Here is a 22888-nt window from a genome sequence, read left to right as displayed (position 1 = left end):
TCTGACATTATTAACAGTGATTTCATCTGGAAGTGTGGGCTCACATGCTTGCAAGGCTCAGCTGAAAACCACTGAATGTTTTTTTTTTCATAGCCGCATAATAAAAGCTCTGTTCAATTCATGTCAATCCAGAGACTGTAATCTGTACTCAGGAAAGGAATGATTTTAAACACATCCGTTTTCTGACATCATACATCTGCCTTCTGCATTTTGAATATGTGATGTAATGTACACACGTTAATGAATTGAAATGATTTCTGAAGGAAAATAATCTAAGTGTGTTTGGATATCTAAGGGAAATAATGTTCCTTTTCAGCACCACATTGATTTGCATTCATACATACAGTGCCTGTATGCATAGAAACATGATGAATAGTAAGGTTATTCTGAACACTGCATCTTTTATACGTGTGTGTGCAACAAAAATACAAGGTCTAGTCTATTTACAGTATTTATGTGGAGGCTTGACACGCATTGAACAGAACACATTTCACACCAATAAGTTAATGAGAAATAGACAAAAACAGTGCTCATCAGAGGTATGCAATCATTTCTGAATATAAAGAAAACATTTCAGTCAAGTATACGTATTGTATGAGTTGTTTTCTGTGAGAAAAATCAGGTCTGCTTTTCCAGTGTTGTATGGGTCTGTATCATTAATAAAATCAAGAGGAAATTATAACCTTCAGCTGGTGATTCTCATTAAGCAGCTGTATTTTCAAAGCATTGACATTAATGAACATCCCAATGGCTTTGCAAATGCCTTTACTGCAAACCACATCCTTTGATTTCTATACATTTCACTTGCAGATATCATTGCAGAGGGCTTTCTGAGCCAGCAGAGGGCAGTTCAAACCACGGGAGTTTTTTTTTTCTGTGCCTAGAGGGTGACTGACAAAAAGCTGTCATGATGAGACAGCAATCGAATCTTCCTATAGAGCAATACAAACACCTCCTTAATGTTTGGACCACTGGACAATCCCAGCAGCTCTGATTCATACTTTAATGACAGTGGTCATAGTTTAGCCACCTCTGACCACTTAACCCAATACATGGACCACAAGATGACACATTACTGACATTACTAACGTTATTATCCTATATGGCATGAAATCCCAGAGGTATGTTATGATATTCCTACAGACACAATGTTGTACTGAATAGTGAATTTACTGAAGCTACAACTGAATGCATTTTAATATTTATATAGTTTTGCTTTACAGTTTTGACATTCCTACAGGATATGATGTACAGTTGTTCTTTCACAATGGAATTACAGTAAGTAGTTATTAGTTATAGTGGATGGGAAAGTGAAGCTGGTGGAAACTGTCTTGTATCTACACCAATATGAAGCTGAAGATAAACAGCACATATAGTTCAGTAATGCAACAACTAAAATTCAACAAAATGTGCAATAACTCCTAACTTAATTCCCTTTTCTGCCTTCCTTATTAATGATAGGGAACATGGTAAAGTCTCTCTCAATGGCACAGCAGTTGCAGCTTTTTGTGCTTTGCAAATTTATTTTCAAAATGAAAGCTAGTGGAAGGTCTAGCTCGCTACAGGCTCCTCTGGGCATGATGGGATATGGAGTCACAAAACAAATAAGCTATGCTCCAAACGACGTGTTTCTAAGCAATTCAGTGGGATATTTAACACAGCTACAGAAGAAAAACACCAATGTGACTATGCAAACAAGAATAAGTCAGGACAAAGAGGGTCTTGAAAACACATTTTATAATAATTTTAACTTATCTTAATTGCCCAAAGACATCATTCAACTCAATTTCCTGCACCAGTCAGTCAGCCTTGTGGGAGCTTGTTTGAAACTACACACAGGAAGTTTGTGACATTTTGTTGACTTGACTCCACACATGAGGAGTGACCACAAAACTTTCTCCTCATCTAGAAGCCACAATTATAATATGTGACCTCATGTAGTTCATTAAAAAACCCCCACCATAACTAAAGTTATTTAGGGCTACCTCACAGAAGACCAGTGTGTAGAATTCTGTGGCATGTAGTGGAAAAGCCTTTGCAGAAACGGGGTATAATATTCATAAGTATGTTTTAATTAGTTTAAAATCACCTGAAAATAAGAATTGTCGTGTTTCCGTGACTTTAAAATGAGCCCTTTATATCTACATAGGGTGCGGGTCCCCTAGCTCGGAGCCAACCATGTTGCACCACCATGTTTCTACAGTAGCCTAGAACGGACAAACCAAACACTGGCTCTACACAGAGCCTTTCGCGTTTTTCGCAAGTTTCGCGGCCACCGTAGGTGTTCCTGCATGCTTGGAAGGGGAGGGTGAGGAGAGGTGTACTCAGTTGGCTGCAATCTGCAGCCTCATCGCTAGATGACACTAAATCTCTCACACTGGTCCTTTAAAGACACCCCAGTGCAAATAGTGCTGATAAGAGCTCTGCTGCTGACTCCGCCTACTGAGTTGTCCTGGGAAACACTAACAACTGTAAGAAAGTGCAGGCAGTTCTCCTGTTTTTGACCGGACACTTTCGTAGGAAAACTACTCCGCCGCTCTTTCTTTTCACCCAGCAGTACAAACCTTTTTAAAGGACATTTCGGCCCAGCTCCAAACACTGTAACTCCATCCATTAGGAGGATTATTATGCGTCCAAAAGCTGCAGCTTCACACTGAGCTCCATCTGCTTGAGGTAAGAGGACTCATTTACAATGTAGCCAGTTACAAACTTACATGAAAGGACTTAACGTTGTATCTTTTCACTGAGTTTTACATTGACAGAAGTTGTTTAATGGCTGCGGGAAGCTGTTTTTTTAACTTGTTGCTTGGTAGCCATGACATCCTCACTCACAGCCTGTTGAGTCAATGTGGGAACTTCTCACGTTTCTGTGAACTCAGCGACTGCGAGGAAGAACACAGACGACCCATAGAAATGTAAAATGATACTACACAAAAGCAGCTAAAGTTTAATACAGGCCATACGCATGCTATAGGAGATTTTAAACCCCCCCACAAAGTATGCTAAATGTTTTAGTTAGCATCTAAAACGCACGTTAAGGCTACAGGAATATTCAATAGGAGATTTAAAAGTACGTAGCATAGCCTCACTGAACGACATATGGAAAAACTATTGTAAAGATACGAAAAAAAGGCATTTAGAACACTTCATTATCGACATGATATCATATTACCTCTTTGAAAAAAACATATATTGATGCCATTTTGCATAACGAGTCCATTTTCAGCTGTCATTGAAGTATTTCATAAATAATTGTGAGACATTTGACTTGATAATTGCTTACATGAATAATCAATATAAAATGACGCCATAATAATGATACGATATGAAACTACATTTTACAACGGTAGTGACTTTTTTTTTATAATGATAAATACTGATATATGATTATATACTGCATTGCCCAGCCTTAAATGAGTGCTGCAGTGATTTAGTGTTGCACTTCCATAAAGTTACAACAGATTAAAAGGGAATGGAAGCAGCATAGGCCAATATATCTGGACTTTTAATGGTGGTGGATTGGTGTCTGTAAAATTTTATTGACAGTATCTCAAATAAAATGTCTATAAGGAACAATAAGATCACTATAAGTCACTTTTGATCAATACAGACTTCAGATCTCTAAAAGGGTTGCAAGAGTTGATTTCACTCCATACTTTTTTCATGCTAGTGGGAAGATCTGCACACATGTAAGGGAAAAGAGTAGCCTACTAATTCATTTACACTCACTTGACCTCACCCACTCACACATGTGCAAAAGACCAGGCACATAAACATGGCTGCCCTCTGGTTTCCCATGTTGAAACACACCCATAGCTTTGCTCTGAAGTTGCATCATGGACCTCATGACCCTCCAGGGTTGTTGGACCTCATTTAACCAGTGAAAAATAAAGAGGATCCTTTTATTTCACAAGATTGACACACTCATTTTCCATCACAGAAATTTGATGCCTGGACACAGTTTTTTATCACACCACTGACATAATGGCATGACCCCCGTAATCACTGGTTTTGACTCCTCAAACATTTTTTGATAATGATGCATCTCCTTGTGGATGCTTCTCACTGTGGGACTGTCCTGTAAATCTGAGTCAGTGCCTTTTGAATTTAGGCCAAATATTCAACATCTACATATTTTATTCCAAAGAGGAGGTGACAGTGTAAAAGAAGGGAGTACTTCTTCCTATATAAAGGTGTGTCTGATTTACAATGGCACTTCAGATGCTTTGGTTGCGAAATTTTAACTTTTATGTCTTCAGGGAAATATGACCGAGGTCCATAGCAACACACAAATATAAACTGGGATCCTCCCATGACAACTGAGCAGCTGTAACTTCATTGTTGGATTTCAGTGCCTTCCTTATCAGAACTTTGACAGGCATCCGTAGTATGTGCTAAACATTTCCCCAGATAGTCAGCCCAGTGTTTGCATAATTTAACACTAGTGGGTGAAAATCTCAAAAATTCCTACTTTTCAAGACCTAAAAAAAGAACATTTGGGTTTGTTTTTTTTTAATAACGACAATGATAGTATCAAGTGCATTTTGAAAGGGTGGGTTTCTTTTAAATGAATGCATTCTAATCATATGCAAATTCATATGAAAGTAAGCATTTTAGTGAGTGCAGCAGTAGACGAAGCAGCAGTTCTTATATTGCCAACAGTTCAAAAATCAGCAAATATTCATAAACAGTTATATTTTTATTACATAGCTGAGGCTATCAGCAGAGGACTACACAATGCTTCCAAAAGCTTATTAGTCTGCTCCCTGTGTGTCTCTTCCCAGTCAGAAATATGTATTTAGCTCCAGTACAAGAGACAAATGAAAGAGGACTTGGCCTCACATTTAGAGTACTGTAAATTACCACGAGGATTCTGCTGGCTCCAAGCTGAACCCAGCCAATTTCTCATCTTCACAAACCCCCTAATTTAATGATGATGGAGGATACGCACAGTGTCAGCCTTGTAATTACACTGCATTTACTATAGAATGGAAGCATTAGAGGAAGTCTTACAGGTACTAGTTCATGATGTAGCACCGTCCCAGCGACGGTTTTGTGTGCCTGGGAGGGTGACTGTTGAATTCCCCCACTGATATTCACAATAAAGCCTTGACTTAGTTTTTGTTAAGACTGGAATTGCTGGAATCCTCGTGGCACGCCAAACAAGCAGCCGCACTCACTGTTCCAAAATAGCAGCCATCTCCTCAGCTCGTCCACACTATGTGCCCCGGAGTCATGTCTCTTCTCTCCTTGGAGTTATCAAGAACACTTTGTTGTGAATTGTTGCTGTGCTGATGGTGCTGCAAAGATGTGCCATGATATGCCAGCACTGACTTTCTACAAAAAAATACTGCAGCACCATAGCAGGGAGATGACATAGTTATTAGAAAGACTATCCTGTAACCAGTAGTAGGGCTGTATATAGTATAAAATGTTTTGTTTACTGGGGCTCATATGATACCTGAGTTTTGGTATGAATACCAAATTGATACCATACAAGAATGACCTGAATAATCTTTTCTAAATATGGTAAAATCTTTTATCGAGTTCTGCTCCGAGAATAAGTAAACAAGATTATGAATCTGAACATTCAGTGCTAGTTTTCTGTGTTTTGCAGTTGTCAATACTCAGATTGGATCTTATAATAATGCATAAACTGTATTCAAACAAAGGTCTGATAATGAAAATTGCATCCAGAAGTGGCCAAACATGTGTTTCAGTCCAATAACATCAAAATGTAATTGCTAGGAGTCTCCATATGGGCAGAAATACACCTTTTGCGTGTCGATCCACCAGGAAGCAAACACAAAGCAAACAGCAGACATGGGGGGGTTCAAATACAGCGATGCACAGAGATACTTACCAAATCTGTATTGTCAGGATGGATGTGGTACAAACCAGCTGGGGTATTTACTTTTGGATTTACATGCTGCTGGAGGAAGTTGTGTGAACATTCTGCATTTTGACATTTTATTTCAGTATATATATACAGGAGATGTTTGTAATTCCTACATGTGAATGTAATCCAGCCACACACAATCTGAATACAAGGTACGTGTAATGCTAGGTATAAAGGCCTCTGAGCCTTTGTCTGTTCACTCAGTGGATGTGAATGCCTGTAGTGTGAAACTTTCATGCTCAGCAATGAGAACAAAAGCCATTGCTGTGGATAGACTTGCCAAACCAATAAAAAATAATGTTGAGATAGCTCATGTGTCAGTACTGTGTGGGGTACTGCTGCTGTTCTGCTTCCTCATACTGTATGAGTGTAATTTACCAGTTCTCAGAATCTGGTGTATGTCTACCAGCGTTATTAAGAGTGAGTGAAACTCTCTTGTAATCATAGTTTTAGATGTTTGCAGTGATGACATTTGAGTCACAGAAACACTGTTTTCCCTTAAAGATAAATACAAAAAAAGCTTGAGTAAATAGTTTAACAGCACTTTCATTTTGAAGACATTTCAACACTCCTCAAAAACCCCTCTATTCTGCTACTAAAAACACATTTTTTCGTGTGTCTGTGTGAAATGTCTCAACAACTGTTGGACGGACTATTGGATTTCCATTAAATTTGGTACAGATGTCCTGGGAACCAAGAGGATGAATCCTAATGACTTTGTTGATCCATTGATTTTCTTCTGCACCACCAGCAGGTCAAATTTTTCACTTATCCTGTGAAATATCTCAACATCTGCTGGAGTGCCACAAACTTTGTTACACACTTCAGGATGAACTCAAATCACTTTGATGATTCTTTAATTTTCATCTGGCACCATCATCTGGTTTATATTTAAATTCGTACAGTACTTTGGTTTATGATCAAATACGTGCGAAACAAATGACATTCCTATCTGCCTCAGTTATACTTTGTGTTTAGTGTTATTTAGCGTATGTTAGCATGCTAACATGCTAAACTAAGATGGTGAACATAGTAAACATTATACCTGCCTAGCATCAGCATGATAGCATTTTCATTTTGAGCATGTTAGCATGCTAATGTTAACATTTAGCTCAAAGTACCGCTGTGCCTGAGTACCGACTCACAAAACCGCTAGCATGTTTGTAGACTTATAGTCCCGTTCACCTGTTTCAAAATGTGAGACTGCATTCCTTCAACAACAACGACAACAAAAAAGTAGGTAGTTGCAGTGGTGGAAAGTACATTTACTTAAGAAGTGCACCTTAGTTCAATTATGAGGTACTTATGCTTAGTATTTTCATTTTATGCTACTTTACACTTATACTCCACTAGATTTCTGAGAGAAATATTGTAGATTTATTTGTGGCGACTATTGTCACTTGTCAGTTTAAGATTTTACATACATTAATATGATAATCTGTTAGGCATTGTCATGGATTAAAAACCCACTGTATATAGGCTACCTAAAGCAGATAAAATTAGCTTCACTGTGACCAACTAACATTAGTAATGTTTACATGTTGATGCATCAAAAACAATTATGCAGTAATATAATAATGTAGCACTGAAATGAACCAATCTGCTCTCTAATGAGTACTTTTACTTTTGATATTATAAGTATGTTATGCTGCTAATAATTTTGTACTTTTATTTAGGCTAAGTAAAGATTTAAATGTAGGACTTTTACTAATATCTTTATATTGGATTGATTATGATTATGAATATTTTTTTCACCACTGGGCAGTAATCAGTATAGTGTATATACTTGTCTTGTACTATACCAGAAAAATAACATGAATATATCATTACGGTTTTGTAAAGTATCCCAAAGCTTCCCTATAATTTAATGGTTGAGGTTGAGCACCTGTTGTTGATCTTATGTGTTTCATGGACATTTCCAGCTACACTGAAACATTGTCATCAGCCCTTCTCTCTATATGATCCTAGCATACATAGCACTCTTACTACTGCTGATATTATTGTCTGATTGATCGATGAAGAAGCAGCTGTAGTGTTCACCTGCACATGCTTCACACATCTTTAAGAATGAAGGAGAATGTGTTTAGAAAGCAGAGGGAGCTGGACCAGTGCAGTTACAGCAGATACCTGACCTGCGGGCTGTAGGCTCCGCCTCTCCCCTCTGACATCAGGGCTTTGATCTGCCTACTGTCTGTGTTAGCACAAAGCCATATTTAGCTCACTTTAATCAGTGTGGTGAGAGCTTGCATGCCTGCTGCTGCTGAGGATACCTGCATAGTGTAAACACACCTGCTCTCTCTGATGGACTTAAAATGAATTTAAAGTGCACCTAAAGGAGACTGCTCGCAGCCGGCATCATCAAATAGACTGTGGGTAAGGTTTCCATTGATGCCTTTATCTGCTGCTTAGTTAGCTGAGACAAACGACAAAGTGCTATTAAAGTTGCTTTGTAGTTTGAGGGGACAGAATTCAGAGAACAATGAAACAAGCATAGCTTTTAGTTTTCAGGAGGTGACTCAGACTAAACAATTTAATTATCATTGATTCTGAAGATTCTCTTCCTTGTTATTGTTTTGATAATATTCCCCAGGCAAAGTCTGCCTGTGATGCACCTACTGTGCCTAGCAACGTATGCCTCAGTGTTGACGTTGTTTAATGGTTTTAATAACAACACGTGTGACCAAAGGGCCTACAGTTAAATGAGGTTGTAATTGTGCTGTGCTTATGGGAAATTATATACTTTATCTCTGCACACACATTTCCTAGAGTTAGTTGTTTTTTGAAGCTATGAATTAATGCCTGATACATAAAAAACTACATAGATTGTTATGAAAGGCCTGATGTGTTTCTGAAAGGGTTTGTATGTTTACATTTCAAATAATTTTATAACAAATTAGCCTTCATTCAGTTTTACGCAAAATTCCTCCAAATGATAAAAAAAGATGGCCCACTCTTTTACGGTCGAAACCTTCTCATTCAGACACAGGAGAAATAGTTTTCTGTGTAACAGTCTTTTCCACTTTGATATGTTTTTGTTTTGTTTGAAGATATGTTTTTTTCTGCTCACATCTTCACATTAACTTAATTTTTGGTCACATGGCGCCAGGTGTGTGTTCAAAGGTTGTGATAGGTTGATAGATACAGCGACTAGCAGCAGTTAAATTTAGAAGTGGACCTACTTAAGCATACATGTTAACCCCTAGTATTAATCTCCAGAGCTCTCAAAGACCATCCATTCATTCATTTCCTGTTTGGGAAATAGAGCGTTCTTTTGGGCTGAGTAGCCTGACATAGACGTTGAATTCAGTAGGAGAGGTGAATAAGTCATGTACATCATGAGCAATTCAGTTCCCAAAACCACTGCAGAGGTATTAGTATCACACATGTCTGAATCCTGTCCATTTTTGAACAATTTCTAAAGGGACTGAGATGACGTAAATGATTATGCATCATCTAGTTGTGGTGTAACTCTTGGGAAAGACCATCGAGAGGTCACCAGTGCATCCCAGGGTAAACACACACAAACACATGCATATTTGTGGGCAGTTTAGAGTTTCTGATTGACCAAACTTTTATATCTTAACTTCACACACAAGGAACCAGAGCTGACATATAAACTCAGGACCCTTTTGCTGTTAGGTGATCGTACAAACCACAAAGCCACTATGTAGTCACTTTCAAAGGTGCGCATGAATATACTTTTATTGCTCTTGTTGCAGCACTGCTTCTTGATGGGGCTCAACTTAAGTTGGTTTGTTAATTGAAATGAACATATGTTTTATGCAGCAGTGTCCCAGCAGTGCACATCAGCCGTGACTGCAGTAGAGGTAATATTAATCTGATCGGGCCTGCTGTGAGACTAAGGTTAACATTGCTAAGGATTCTGCGGGCTAAACCTCTTACCTCCCAAATGGGACTAACAGCCACTTTCCTTTTCTAAAACTCTGCTATCTCCATGTTTGTTTTCCTCGCTCCTCAGCTCATATTTTGTCTTCTTTTCAATGCCACTTTCTTATTTCACATGCCACGGCTGAATGAATAAGTACAGCAAGTTGACAGTGCAGTGTGGAATTCGCCATTTTGAGAGATTTTGTTTTGCTTCATGAAATAAGTTGAAATCCACATTGCTCACTTTGCTATCACCCATCAGAATCTTGTCAGAAACAAGATTGCCAAATACAGCTGAATTCAAGCAGCGGAAATTGCCCCGCTGATCTTGTAATGATGTGTTGAACATTTAAACATGGGCAAAAGTGTATATATAGTGTGAATATTTGTCTGCAAGTTTCTGGGCCATTTCATCAGATAGTCATTGCACTCTCTAAATATCCCTTTAAATATCAGTCCAGTCCTGTTCTTTCTGAAGACTTCACCACGCATAGCAGCAGCACTTGTATTTGCTTTAAAATGTCTACAAAGTACCTCCATAGCCTTGTGGTGTGGTAACAGATGGGGGAGGAGGGGGTGGCATCAAACCTGGGGAGGAGCACTGATCAAGGCCCAGGCCCTGATTACAGGCCGGCCCCCAGTGTGCCTCACAATAAGATAATGCTATCTGGGCCCACAGGTATTTGGTTTCAGTGGAGAGGGTAATAACTGTCACCAAACACTGAGGAGACCTTTCATCCCCCAGCCTTGTGTTGTCAGCCAGCGTTTGTGTGCAGTCTGCGCACAGAGGCAGCTTTTGTGTGGCAGGATGAGGTCGCGTCACCACGATGGCCTCATATCTGTCCATAGAGACAATAGCCAGGTTTGATTAAATCAAACAGCCGTGACTATCTAAATGGTAGTCAACATGGTGCGTCCGAGTCACTGTGGTGGCGTTGTTCAGGAGGTGACGTAGCCCTGACTAATTTAGCAGTGCCTCAGAAGAGCAGAGCTGATAGTGAACCGTAAAAAGAAGCACACAAGGGTTCAACAGAGAGCAGGCGCACTTTGCTCTCTCTGGGGTTTTGTGATGTAGGCGAGTGCAGCGTACTTGTAGTTGTATGCCAGTAACTAGCGGTTAACCAGGGGAGAAAGCATGACAGGTTAAACAAACATCTCAGTTAAACATCAAACCTCACACAGGGTTTTAGTCCTCCCTCAGTTTGCTATGTTTGATTTAGGGCTGCTCAATTATGGCAAAAGTCATAATCACAGTTATTTTGGTCAATATTGAGATCATGATTATTTAACACAATTACTCATTGAATTTGGAAACATCATGCATTTATTGAACTTTTTAAAAAACTTGTCTTTTTAACAGTGGATTTCCTTGAACTTTAAATATAATGCAACTGAAAAACAAAAGAATGTAAAAAAAAAAAAAAGAGAAGAGATAGATAAATAAAGTATATACTCTGTGTGTGTGTGTGTGTGTGTGTGTGTGTGTGTATATATACACATACACACACCAGTTTCTCTGCCATAAAAACACGTAACCAGGTTTCTAATCAGCTTTGTACAAGTAAGCATTCGCACAATAACAGAGCAGACATAGAAAGCACAGCACCGGGTGACTGGATGAAAGGAGAGATCATTACATGGAACGAAGAAGCCTCATATCTAAAATAATAGCATCCAAAGTCTGACTGAAACTAAAGCAAAGTAGCCTGTAGATGTCTAAATAAGTCAGTTTCCACCGCTGAACATTTGACCGTTTGTCAAATTCAGACACATTGGCGCTGTGAAGAAGAGCTCCGCTCTGCCTGTCTGTCTCTCACTGCGCTGTCCGGCTACTCTGACATATGATGTGCTGGATATATAACACAAGGCAAAACAAGAGCATCATTGAGAAATGGAATATGGCACAATAATCATTTTATCTCGATTATCTTATTTATAATCGTTGTAGCCAAAATCATAATTGAAAATAATATTCGAATAATCACCCAGCTCCATTTTGAATGCTGTGATTGCTAGGGCTATAGTCAAACAAAGAAAATCTTGGTTGACTGAAATCGTACATAATCTTTTTAGCATTTATTAACTATTACACTACAGTCTGTACTGTACATTTACTGCCAGACTGACAACTTACTGCTAACCTTTTCGTCTGCTCTGCTCGCATGCACCGTCATTTTCCTGCCGATCGCTCTTTCCCACTCGCTACGCAAACATATTACGCAATGCCCTATTCCTAAACTGTAGTTACGCTACCAATAGTTTCCTAGGTAACGACACAGAGGTTGACTCATGTTTCAGAACAGCGCTGCACAGAGGCTCCCAAATGCTGTTGATTTCCGAATTAATGGATATTTGGCGTTATTTTTGGCATTAAAAATATTTCTTGGCCTGGCGGAGGTTCTTGTTGTTATAATTATAGGAGAAACACTGATTCAGTAAATGTTCAGTAAATGCTCAGTAAACATAGAGTACAGTTAGACCCAGCAGTCTCCATTAGGTTGGGCGAGTTCAAAGTTGTGAAAACAACGGGGGTGTTTTGAATACTGTTTTGTTAGTCTGTCCCTCCCGCCGCAGGAAATAATGGATTAATCCTGAAAAGCTATTGATGTAGCACTTTTCTCCTTATGAAAGTAACACGGCGATGATTCGACCAATGAGAATTTGGTTGGACGAGAGCATATCGACCAAGTAATCGACCAGTCGACCAGCACACTACAGTCCTATTGATTGCAAATGTATTTTGAAAAATAGTAGGTGTCAAAAAAATATACTGGTGAATTCTTTTTCGAATTTGGTCACCAAAAGTTTCAGACGCTGTTTCATATTTGGAATGAAACTCTTAATGGGATAGAAAGCTTCAGTTTCATTTGATCTTTTATTTCTACGGCCATTTTAAAATGTAAAAGTTGATTTAATTTCCTGCCCAAGCTCCAGCACTTTCTTTTTTAATAAAAAGTGTGAGACATGACAGGTTTATGATAAAAGAAAGAAAAGGAAGTTGAACACAAGATAAGAGATGTTAAGATGAAGATCAGTGAACAGTTGGACAGTTAACTCTGGCTACATCCACACTAATAAGTTTTTGTTTTAAAATACATGGCTTTTGCTACATTTACGCTTAGCATTCATACTACTCCAGCGTTTCGAACCCCTGAAAGAGAGAAAACACTGCTGAACTTTTTTCAGTCACGAAGTGTCCTCTCCTGATTCGTCACGCCCCTATCACGTGACCCTTTTCCAGAAGAAAAGGGTAACTTTCCTTATAGTTGTGTTACTTTCAGTAGGCCTAATAGTTCCACCTCATCGTCGGTCCAATCAAAGAAATCTGTGGTCTTACTTTTCACTGCTGCTCTTCCTCCATGGTTTTTTCTACAACTAAGCAACCAACCGCAGAATAGAATATCTGTTTCCTGTTTACACTGGCACGCGCATGCCCAGTGTAAGTAAGTGTTAGTATGGATGGAGATTATTTCTGAAGCGGTGCTAAAACGCTTGTGTGGATGAAGATCGTTTTCGTTTTAAATTGCTGTTTTAAAATGAAAATATATTAGTGTGGATGAAATCTTTGTCTCTCACCAGGCTTTAAATCAACCTGCAAGCCCTCCCTAGCACTCATACCTGCTATTCATTGGAGGATTTTATCCAAAGCTCCTTATTGCACCTTGAGGCCTTACATTTAAATCAAGAGTGACCTAAGTGGGCATTGAACCCCTAAACCTCCGAGACTCATTACATCATTGCTTACAGTTGGAGAACCAGTATAATCACAAGTAGATGTGATGTCAAGACAGAGTTGCCTTTGTGTTTGGTAGATGTATGCATATAAGAGTAAAATACAACAGGAATGAAGTATTCAGGCCAGGCTGTCCTTGTATATTTTATATTAGAGGGGTGCACCTGCATACTGTAGGTGAGGCACAAACTCCTGTTCTGCCCCTCCCTGAGAATTAACTCCTGTCTCTGTAGCCATCATGGAGCCCTGGTGTTGGTTGACACCTCAGGTCTATATTGGGCTCCTGTCCCTCTTTACAGGTGTCTCCATGTCCTTGACTGCAGCTCTCTATGCGCAGCCAAATAAAAAAGGTTTCATGAAGAAGCAGCCTGAGGTAACTGTTGTCCCGGTAACACAAATTTGCATTGACATTCTTCAAGTTACTTAATGGCCAATGGGAGTTTTTTTTTTTTTTTTTGCCAATGAGGTTTGCAGTATGAAGCTTTAAGGCAATGGAAACACCAGCGTAAAGTTATACATTGCCTGTTGTGCATATTGAGTTCATAAGATGTGACCTATTTTATTTCAAGGATCTTCACTGGATTCTGCACACCAGCAGCCACCAGCTACCAATCCATCCTTAAGTGACATTATTTATCCAGCAAAGGTTTAATGGGTATTGTGCTCTTTTTCAGCAGCAGATATAAAGATTTGAACCTTAGCCAGTGCAGTCACTTTGCATTTAACCTGGGCAATTTCTTCAAAAGTAATTATAAGGCATGTGAAATCGAATTTAAGTTACTTTTGAATAAGAGTTTTGCTTTAACCAAGTTTTCAGTGGTCTCCTAGCAACTGCAGAATCTTGACCTGCACTTAAAATCTGTGTTTCTTTTATTTTAGTACGTTAAAAAGAATGGCCTTTGGACACAGATGTTCCTACAGGAAGTCTTTGAGGGAGTGGTGCTGACAGACCAGATTGTGTTGATGCCATTACAGGCCTCTTCACTCACTTCTGATCTACCCATTTATCACTGCTCCTATCACCAAGTCATTGCTTCACTTTATAATGTGATCAGATCCACAGTTTTTCTTTTTGGTCTGGAGCATTTTGAAAAAGTTGACTCTGTGACAAGATTTTCTGTCACAATGTGAGTTAATTTAGGTCCATGCTTCCATTACAAATGAACCTTGTCTCGTGTTTAGAGGTTGATGCGAGAGTGGGAGGTGGTGCAAGTAGGAGTGCTTATAGAATTCACAAAAAACAGCTCAATTTGATCAGTGATGAATCAGTTTGGGTTGCAGTTCAGTCAGGCCACTTCTGTCCAGTTTGCTAGGCATTCCTTCATAAGCATAAGTTAAGCATCCATGTGCGCTTTGTTTAAAACCCTTGTGTACTTAAAAGTGAGCACAATAAACATTTTTACGAGATTAGAGATTGACAACATTGATTGATGTGTTGACAGTTCTGCCAAAACTGCTGAAACGTTCTGTGACACAAATCAAGAAGGCACCTCATCCCAGCAGGCCTTTTACACTGAAGACATTTTGACATGTCACAGTAGGAAAAGCCCAGGTGTAAATAATACAGTTAGTGATGTCTGAATTTCATTTAGCTGCCTCAGTGTCACACTGTCATGACACATGAATAGAACAGAGGCATCGTTAATGTAATTAATAACATCTGTGCTTTTCCTACTATGACAAGTCAAAATGTCAAAATAACTCTTTGTACAAAATTTAGTATGTGAAGTCTTAGGGTGCTTTCACATCTAGCCTGTTTGGTTCAGTTCAGACAGACTGATGCATTTGCTCATCAGGTTAGCTTTGTTTAGGTTGGCATGAAAGTTGTCAATTAAACTCGAACTGGTGCAGACCAAAACCTGAACCAAGACTGCCCGAAAAGGAGGCTCTCAGTCTGCTTCAAAGCAAACTGTGATGCATTTTGTTTATGGTGTGAAAGCAAATGGACCAACCACAGTATTTGACAGGATCAGGACAGGAAATGTGATTTCAACTTTTGTTAAAAAGATAAACTGCTTGTAAATTATTAAATTATTAATGGCATGCCTCATTTTTTTTGCCACACCCCTGCCTGTTCCCCACTATATATTACATACAAGGTATAGTTACAATCATGACTAATAATGCTCATAATCATCAATTTATTTATGAGCTCTTAATAGCCAACAAGTGAAGATAAACACACAAGGTGTGGTGAAATGCTGCAAGACTTGCTCTTAGTCATCAGAATTTTATTTCCCCTTGTTGGTCCATGTAGCTCTGATGCAGGAGGACAATCCAAGTCAGTCCATATGACTTCATGTTCACAGATCTTGGTTCATTTCCTTGGTGAAGCCTTTCCTGTGGTTTATATTGGACCAAAACTAGTGTTTACTTGACTCTGGCATTTACCAGCGTTGGATGCACTTCTATCCAGGGAGGATTATTGAATCATGTGTGTTGGCAGGCTGATTAGTGCCTCCAAGAACAAGAACAAAGATCTCTTTCCCCAAGTGAGACCTTGTCACAGACAAAAGTAACACATTTATGAGCTGCAAGAAAAGTGATCAATATTGACAAATGCACTGTAGACATAGTCTGTCCTGTGCATCCGGTATGCTGTCATGTTGGGGAATCCTCAGCTGATTATTGGTAGGGGTGCAGGAGACAGTCCGATTAATGAGTTGTGAAGTTAATCCTATTCATCCTCCCATTCATGCTGCAGTCACATGGCTATTATGGCTTATTCTGATAGCCAGGGGACCTTTGGAAGCCATAACAGGTCCATTTACAACTCTGACTTGGTGTATCACCACTCCTATCCCAGCATTGAGGGGCTTTTGTCTCTTGATTTATTGGTCCATTTGTGATGGCTGTGCACTTGAACGTGGCTGATGCCCTGCTTCTTTGTGGCCTTCTTGCTGCAAAGGTAGAAATTCTGTTTCAACAGCAGTTCAAAGACAGTTTCTGCTATAATGGAGACTCTAAGGAGCTTGGCTGCAGGCTGGCTGCACCCAATGTTTTAGGTGGAGTTAATGGGTTGTGTAATCTCTATAAGCAGGTGTCGGGTGGCTGTGGGGTGAGCTTAGGGGATGTCATTTCTCAAGGTTCTTCTGTTACCAGAGAAGGAAACTGAGTTTTATTTAGATACAAGATCTTTTCTGAAATACGTGGATTATATGCAGGTTGTTATTTACTCATATTATTTAAAGAAAGCTTATTACAAAAATAAAAAGTCTATGTTTGTTGGTATGACGTGGTGCAGGTTTAGGGTCATTGATTGTCCCATTATAATGAACTTCACTAAAATGTCAGTGTCAATTTGACCCACCCAGGTCCATTCCTCTTTCAAGAAAACCAAAACTCTTACTAAACTTCTACTAAGGAAGAAAGATTAGTTTCTAATGTTTTGAATTTCCTCAGCTTTGCCAATAAAGGATATTACCTGACATGTACATGGTAACTTGACCTGCAAGTCCAGGTATGATCCATAGCAGCACAGTATCTTGTTACAGTAAATTGCCTGGAACACGTTTTCTTTTGAGATGATATGCAGCCTTTTGTAACACAGAAATTAAGGTATTGAGACTTGTTATTTGTGAAGTTTCCAATGACAGGAATTGTGGTTAGAAGTGACCCCCTGATATAGCTGTTTTAGATGGCCCCCTGTGTACTTGCTGAATTGTTGTTGCTGCCTAGAAGGAACTGTTAGACCCACAATACTGTGTGATCGATAATTCAAAGCAGTCTGGTGAAAAGATATAAAACCTGCATTTAGTGATTTTTATGCCTCCACACCGGCGACAGCCTTGGCTGGAGGCATTATGTTTTTGGATCGTCCGTCTGTCCCATTCTCGTGTGATATCTCAGGAACACCTTGAGGGAATTTCTTCAAATTTGGCACAAACATCCACTTGGACTCAAGGATGGACTGGTTAGATTTTGGTGGTCAAAGGTCAAAGGTCATGGTCACTGTGACCTCACGTCCATCCCATTCTTGTGAATATAATATGTCAGGAACGTCCAGAGGGAATCTCATTACATCTGGCACAAACATCCACTTGGGCTCAAGGATGAACTGATTAGATTTTGGTGGCCAAAGGTTACTGTGACCTCACAAAACACGTCTTTGGCCATAACTTAAGAATTCATATGCTAATAATGACAAAGTTTCATACAAATGTATGAAAATAGGATATGTAAATAGGATAAAATGATGAAGTGATGAAATATATCCAAAAGGTCAAAGGTCAACCTCATAACGTTCTGCAAAAACACTTTTCTGGCCTTTATTCATCGGAACAGAAGGGGAGATTGTGACCATATTTCACATTTGGTCAGATACTGAATTGGTGACATAAAAGTACCTTGCTTTCCCAAGGTACTTTTATGAGTCCACCCTCTTCACTTCCTCTCCCTGGATGACAACCAGGACAGGGGGCCTCCAGTACCTCCGGTAGTCCACCACAAGCTCATTGACTTTGCTGATATTGAGCTTCAGGTGATTATAGTTGCACCATGTGATGAAGTGAAGACAGCATATTTCTCACTGCAAATTATTCACTGGAATCATACATGTCAATATAGTGATAACTTCCATTTCCAAAACTTCCATTTGCCAAAAATACACATAATACCTTTTATTAAATTCCTTCAAAGTCTTCACTACAAATATTATGAGTCTGGACAGACATGGATGTAAACTGCATCTTGACTGGCTGGCAGAGGCATACAACTGTGAGGCGGTATTTCTAGTTGATATTAACATAGAATCAAGTGACTCCCTGCCGTGTGAAAGAGTCTCTTGTAGTCATGAATACACAGAGAATTAACACCAAGTTCTGCAGCCCCACCCAGCTTGTAGCCTCTTTTAGTCTGTTATTTTAATTTGGTTTGATTTACTGTTTGGTAAAATCCCATCTCTCTCATCAACTCCTGCAGTTTTTGAATTGAACTACAGACAAAAAGATAAAGGCTATAACTTACTAATTTTCTTGTTCATTCAGAAAATGGGTGTAGTTGTGTGTTCATGTGAAGTATTTTGTGAATTGTCCACCTTTCCTCTTGAAGTTAACTTGTCATAGAAAACACATTTTGATCATAATGGGACCCTAGCAGCTATATGTTAGCCTGATTACCTCCTCATGTGGGAGGATGTTTGCTGCTTTAGATTGGCCAACTAGCTTAGCTTGACAGTCAACTTGAGAGGAAGTTTTGGAAGAATGTTGCAATATGACAGGTCCTCGATGAATCCAAAGCAACTAATGGAGCAATTACATCTTGTGATGATGCAATAAAACCGGATCAACTTCCTTTTTTATGTTACATCCATTCATGCATTATATTAGAAAAAACTCCAAAGTGATGTTGACAGGAAAATGTCACAATGCTGTCCAGCTCAATTTAAGGGATGTCAGAGTATCTCTAGAGAGGTTTTCTGACATTTAGAATACCAAAACACCACAACACAACCAACTACACCCTTCCTAACTCAATCGCCCTAACAACTGTGAAGGTGCAGGTGAAGACATCTTAAACTATAAATGTAAATATGACATTATTTTTACAGTGGCAGACCTTCTCTCTGTTCTGCAACTGCCAGGTGTGAATGTGTAGAGAATGTAGAGCAGGGTGGAGATAAAGGGCATGGAGCTCAGAAAACCTTTCATGGATGAATAAATGTTATCAACAGTGAAAACTGTGAATGTAGTCCCACAACTGAGTTCCAAATATTTTCTTATTGTGCAATGTGCTAGGTCACCTAGTGGTCAATAAGATGTTGCATAAATGAAATTTCTGAAACTAGGTTTAGGCTCAATGCAGTGTCCCTGTTGCAAGAGTGTGTGTGCCAAAAATTACGCCATTGTGTCTTTCGTGTCAAGCACGAAGGCTCCACTAGTTGTCATAGCACTTGGTTGTGCACCTCTAAATTTTTGTAACTAGGTGCGTGCTGCGTGTGGACAAGCAGAAGTAGTTGAAGTGCATTTCCTCGTCGATAGCATGCCTTGGCCCACACCTACATTCCCCGTCAAGGCTTCCCTCTGCATGTAAGGGATGGACAGACCACCTTCTCTTGCGTCGCATTTGTAGTTTTAATAGCCATTAGCAGATAAATTCTTCCTCAGCAACAATGAGCTCCATGGCAATGTTTGTAACCATGTTGGATACTGACGTTCTTCTGGTAATTTCTGTTGACTTCTTGCGTATTCACAGAATATTTTCTTTGTACACCCCCTGGCGTTTCAGAGAATAATGCAACAGACAACACATTGAGCATAAATGCCTCTGTGCATGCTCGTAGCTCGTGTGCCATCGGCAGGCACCTGCACCACGGTGTCTCATGCAAGTATAAACAAGGCTTGAGGCCCAACGACTGGAACATTTAAACTCTTTTCATATATGCACTGCAACCCTGAAGTTATTCAGAAATTACCTGGAGGAACTGTATGTCAGAACGCAAATGCCTGAATCAGTTGGACCGGACATTAAATGGATTTCAACCTGCCAGCACTCTCGTACAGAGACTGTGTAATGTCCGATTGAGCCCATGTGTGAATATAACAGGTCGTTTTCCTGCGAATTCACAGCAAGTGACATGTTGATGACATTTCTATTATGCGACAAAGAAGAAGGGTCATTTACACGAAGACACCAATGAAAATGTCTAACTGGAGAGATGAGATGGGGGATCTTCTGTTGGTAAGAGCTGATGCCAAAATTGTCAGGCACATTCAATGAATGGCAAGAGACTCGGTTGTTTATGACCAAATCACAAACTGGCTACATGACCACACATACTTTTTGCGTCATGTCCTGCCTCCTGCACGCTCTACTCAGGTGCCACCCCTTGCCTATACTAAACAGAGTATTTCCAGTAGATGAGAAGGCGTCTGACATGGACAATGTCCTGTTATGTATTACATGTGTGAAAGGGCAACTATGGACAATGTTGAGACCTGATTGTCCAGACATTGTCCGGAGTTCATATGAGAAAACAACTTTAGTGTGTACATCATAGACCATGTACGAAGTGAATTGGCCTATTAAAGCAGGACCCCAACTATGGATGTCAGTTTCGGTTGTGAGAGCTGTCAAGCAGTAGGTGGTCAGAGCTAGCTTGAGCTCATCCTTCTTCTCCTTGAAGTGTTTTTTAATGCATTTAGTCACAGAAGCTCTTGATGGCATAACGTACTCGGGCTGGAGGTATGAGTATAAATAATAATATGAGTATAAGGCGACCCTGATTACAAGACAACCCACCTTTTCCAGTAGCTGTTTTTGGAAAAATAACATTACTTTTTGATTTACATCAAAGTGTAGTTACATACTCACACACTCTCCTACCAGGCTCTTGGAAGCAGTAAAAAATAATTTTCTCTTGCAGTTAGCGTTAATACAACTGCCTATTTGTCTTTTTGAGCTCCTTATCATCTGTCACAGTGGTTATTTGGCAGCTTGACATATTCCACTTGCAGTAGAGATGTCGGAAGACCCTAATTTTCACTCGTCATGAAATTATTTCCTCCGTGGCAGACTCACACGTTTATATGAGCGTTCTGAAACTCCTGCAGGTTAAAGTGGACTAACGAAACACTTTTAGTGCTGGCTGACTCTAACACTCACTCACCATAAACAGACTTTAAGACACTCACTAGCCTAGCAACATTAATGCTACATACAACCCATAATGCAACACTCCATGTAGAAGTTGGTTTTACACCGCTACTTTATCCATTCAAAAACAATGTTGACAAATGTTGTCATGTCATGTTGTGAACATGTAAATGTCTCGCCGTTAGCAGAGTGTGTGCAAAAATATTCTCGGCGGTTAACCGATCAACGGCTAACTGTTGATCGGTTAACCGCCGACCCATGCTGGCTTATGCTCTGTGGATTGGTCTTAAGGGCAGCACCACCAGATGACAAATGTCCAAAATTTCAAATATATAAAAGAACCAGTGAGCCTGTTGGGCACATTATGTGACAATCTTATCAGTCAGAGTTGTGCATGTGGTGAGGAGGTTGGTCTCAGGCCCAGTGCACTTAAGGCAAGAGGATTAGACTCCAGAGTATTATTAGAGCTACTGATTATCCCCTTACCTGATCCGCCTAATTCTAGCTCGAGCCTATTTATTTAGCAGAAAAGTGGAAAAATGTTTGGATTGGGCTGCAGAAAGTAAATTGGCCTCGCTGTGCTTCAGCGCTCTGCCGAGTCCAACATTGACTCTTTTGGTGTTCTCTGCTGAACTCATTAGGTCCTGGCCTTTTGTCGCTGCCTCCCCCGCTGAGGGGTTCATGTGATTAATGCACTGCTGACCACTGAGGCTAGCAGCAAGGACTTGTTTTAGTGCCAGGGAACAGCAAACAAAAGAAAATTGTCTCTCTGAATAACTGAGGAGAATACAGGCTCTCAAAGCCGACCAATCCCTTGACTCATTGATTAATGCAAGCAGGCCAAGATCTCTTCAAGAAAGTTCAACAAAAAAGGTTTTCAAACCATTTGTCCTCAAGTCTATAACTGTAATATATTTGTTTAGATGTAATTACACACCCACTGTTTCTGACCTTGTACCCAGAAAACAGCTTTGAGGCCTGCATCCCAAACTGGGAGTAGGGAATCAAACGTGAACATGAGCCGGTAAATCCTGCTAACTGATCTTCCTGAAATAAAGCCATGTACAAGTGGCAAAGTTGTGTGTTTTGGTGGTGGATCACCCTTATTATTTTTGCTTGGTAAAGAACTGATGGGTGATTGGAGGATGCAGGAATCTTAATAGCTCACAAAAGTTTGTACTCATTGGCTGTCTTTGAATAAACAAGCACAGATAGAGATTGGATAGATTTGGTTGGATCATTAGTGTGTGATCTCCTGTGTGTGATTCAGTGTGTGTCTGTTCTGTACTCATGGACTGTTAACCTCCTGCAGAGCGTTGGGATGACTGCCAGGGTCAAGCTTAACTGTCACCTTGTCGGGAACAATGTTCTGATGTTGCTAGAGCCGGTATTTATTTTGAAGGAATAATTACCTGATGTCTCATGTTGCGTTATTTAGAACAATGTCTTTGCAGGGATTGATTCATGTAAAACACTATAGCAGCTTATTTCAGTCAGTAAAGCATAACACTGACATTTAAGAAGTAACGTGAATAAGTAAGTGCATTTAAAACTTTGTGAGTAAAAAACCAAGAGTAATTCATTAATGCAATCTACGCAGAAGATGGACTCGAAAGATGAAAAATATTGCTGTAAAGAATGTGCTTTATGACACAACGAAATAAACAATAGAGCATAATATGAAACGATAAACGTTTTTCTGTCGTCACCCATTATATATCTTCATATTACACAGCCCTAGTTGCTAACTTTGTCAGCTGTTTGGTGCTGAGTAG

At 39.6% G+C, this 22888-nt stretch overlaps 1 protein-coding gene across 9 annotated transcripts in view; it reads left to right on the top strand.

The window, feature by feature from the left end:
• The first annotated feature begins 2176 nt into the window (after window positions 1-2176).
• The window catches only part of LOC122995206 (A-kinase anchor protein 13), a 110545-nt gene continuing 89833 nt past the window's right edge, over window positions 2177-22888 (top strand). For all 9 annotated transcript variants that reach the window (XM_044370928.1, XM_044370855.1, XM_044370779.1 and 6 more), the window contains exon 1: window positions 2177-2673. The gene's annotated coding sequence lies outside the window, so the exon portion shown is untranslated. The remainder of the gene's footprint in view (window positions 2674-22888) is intronic.

The sequence above is a fragment of the Thunnus albacares genome, chromosome 1, assembly GCF_914725855.1.
Source record: "Thunnus albacares chromosome 1, fThuAlb1.1, whole genome shotgun sequence".
NCBI lineage: Eukaryota > Metazoa > Chordata > Actinopteri > Scombriformes > Scombridae > Thunnus > Thunnus albacares.
This window is presented reverse-complemented; position numbering and strand designations above follow the sequence as displayed.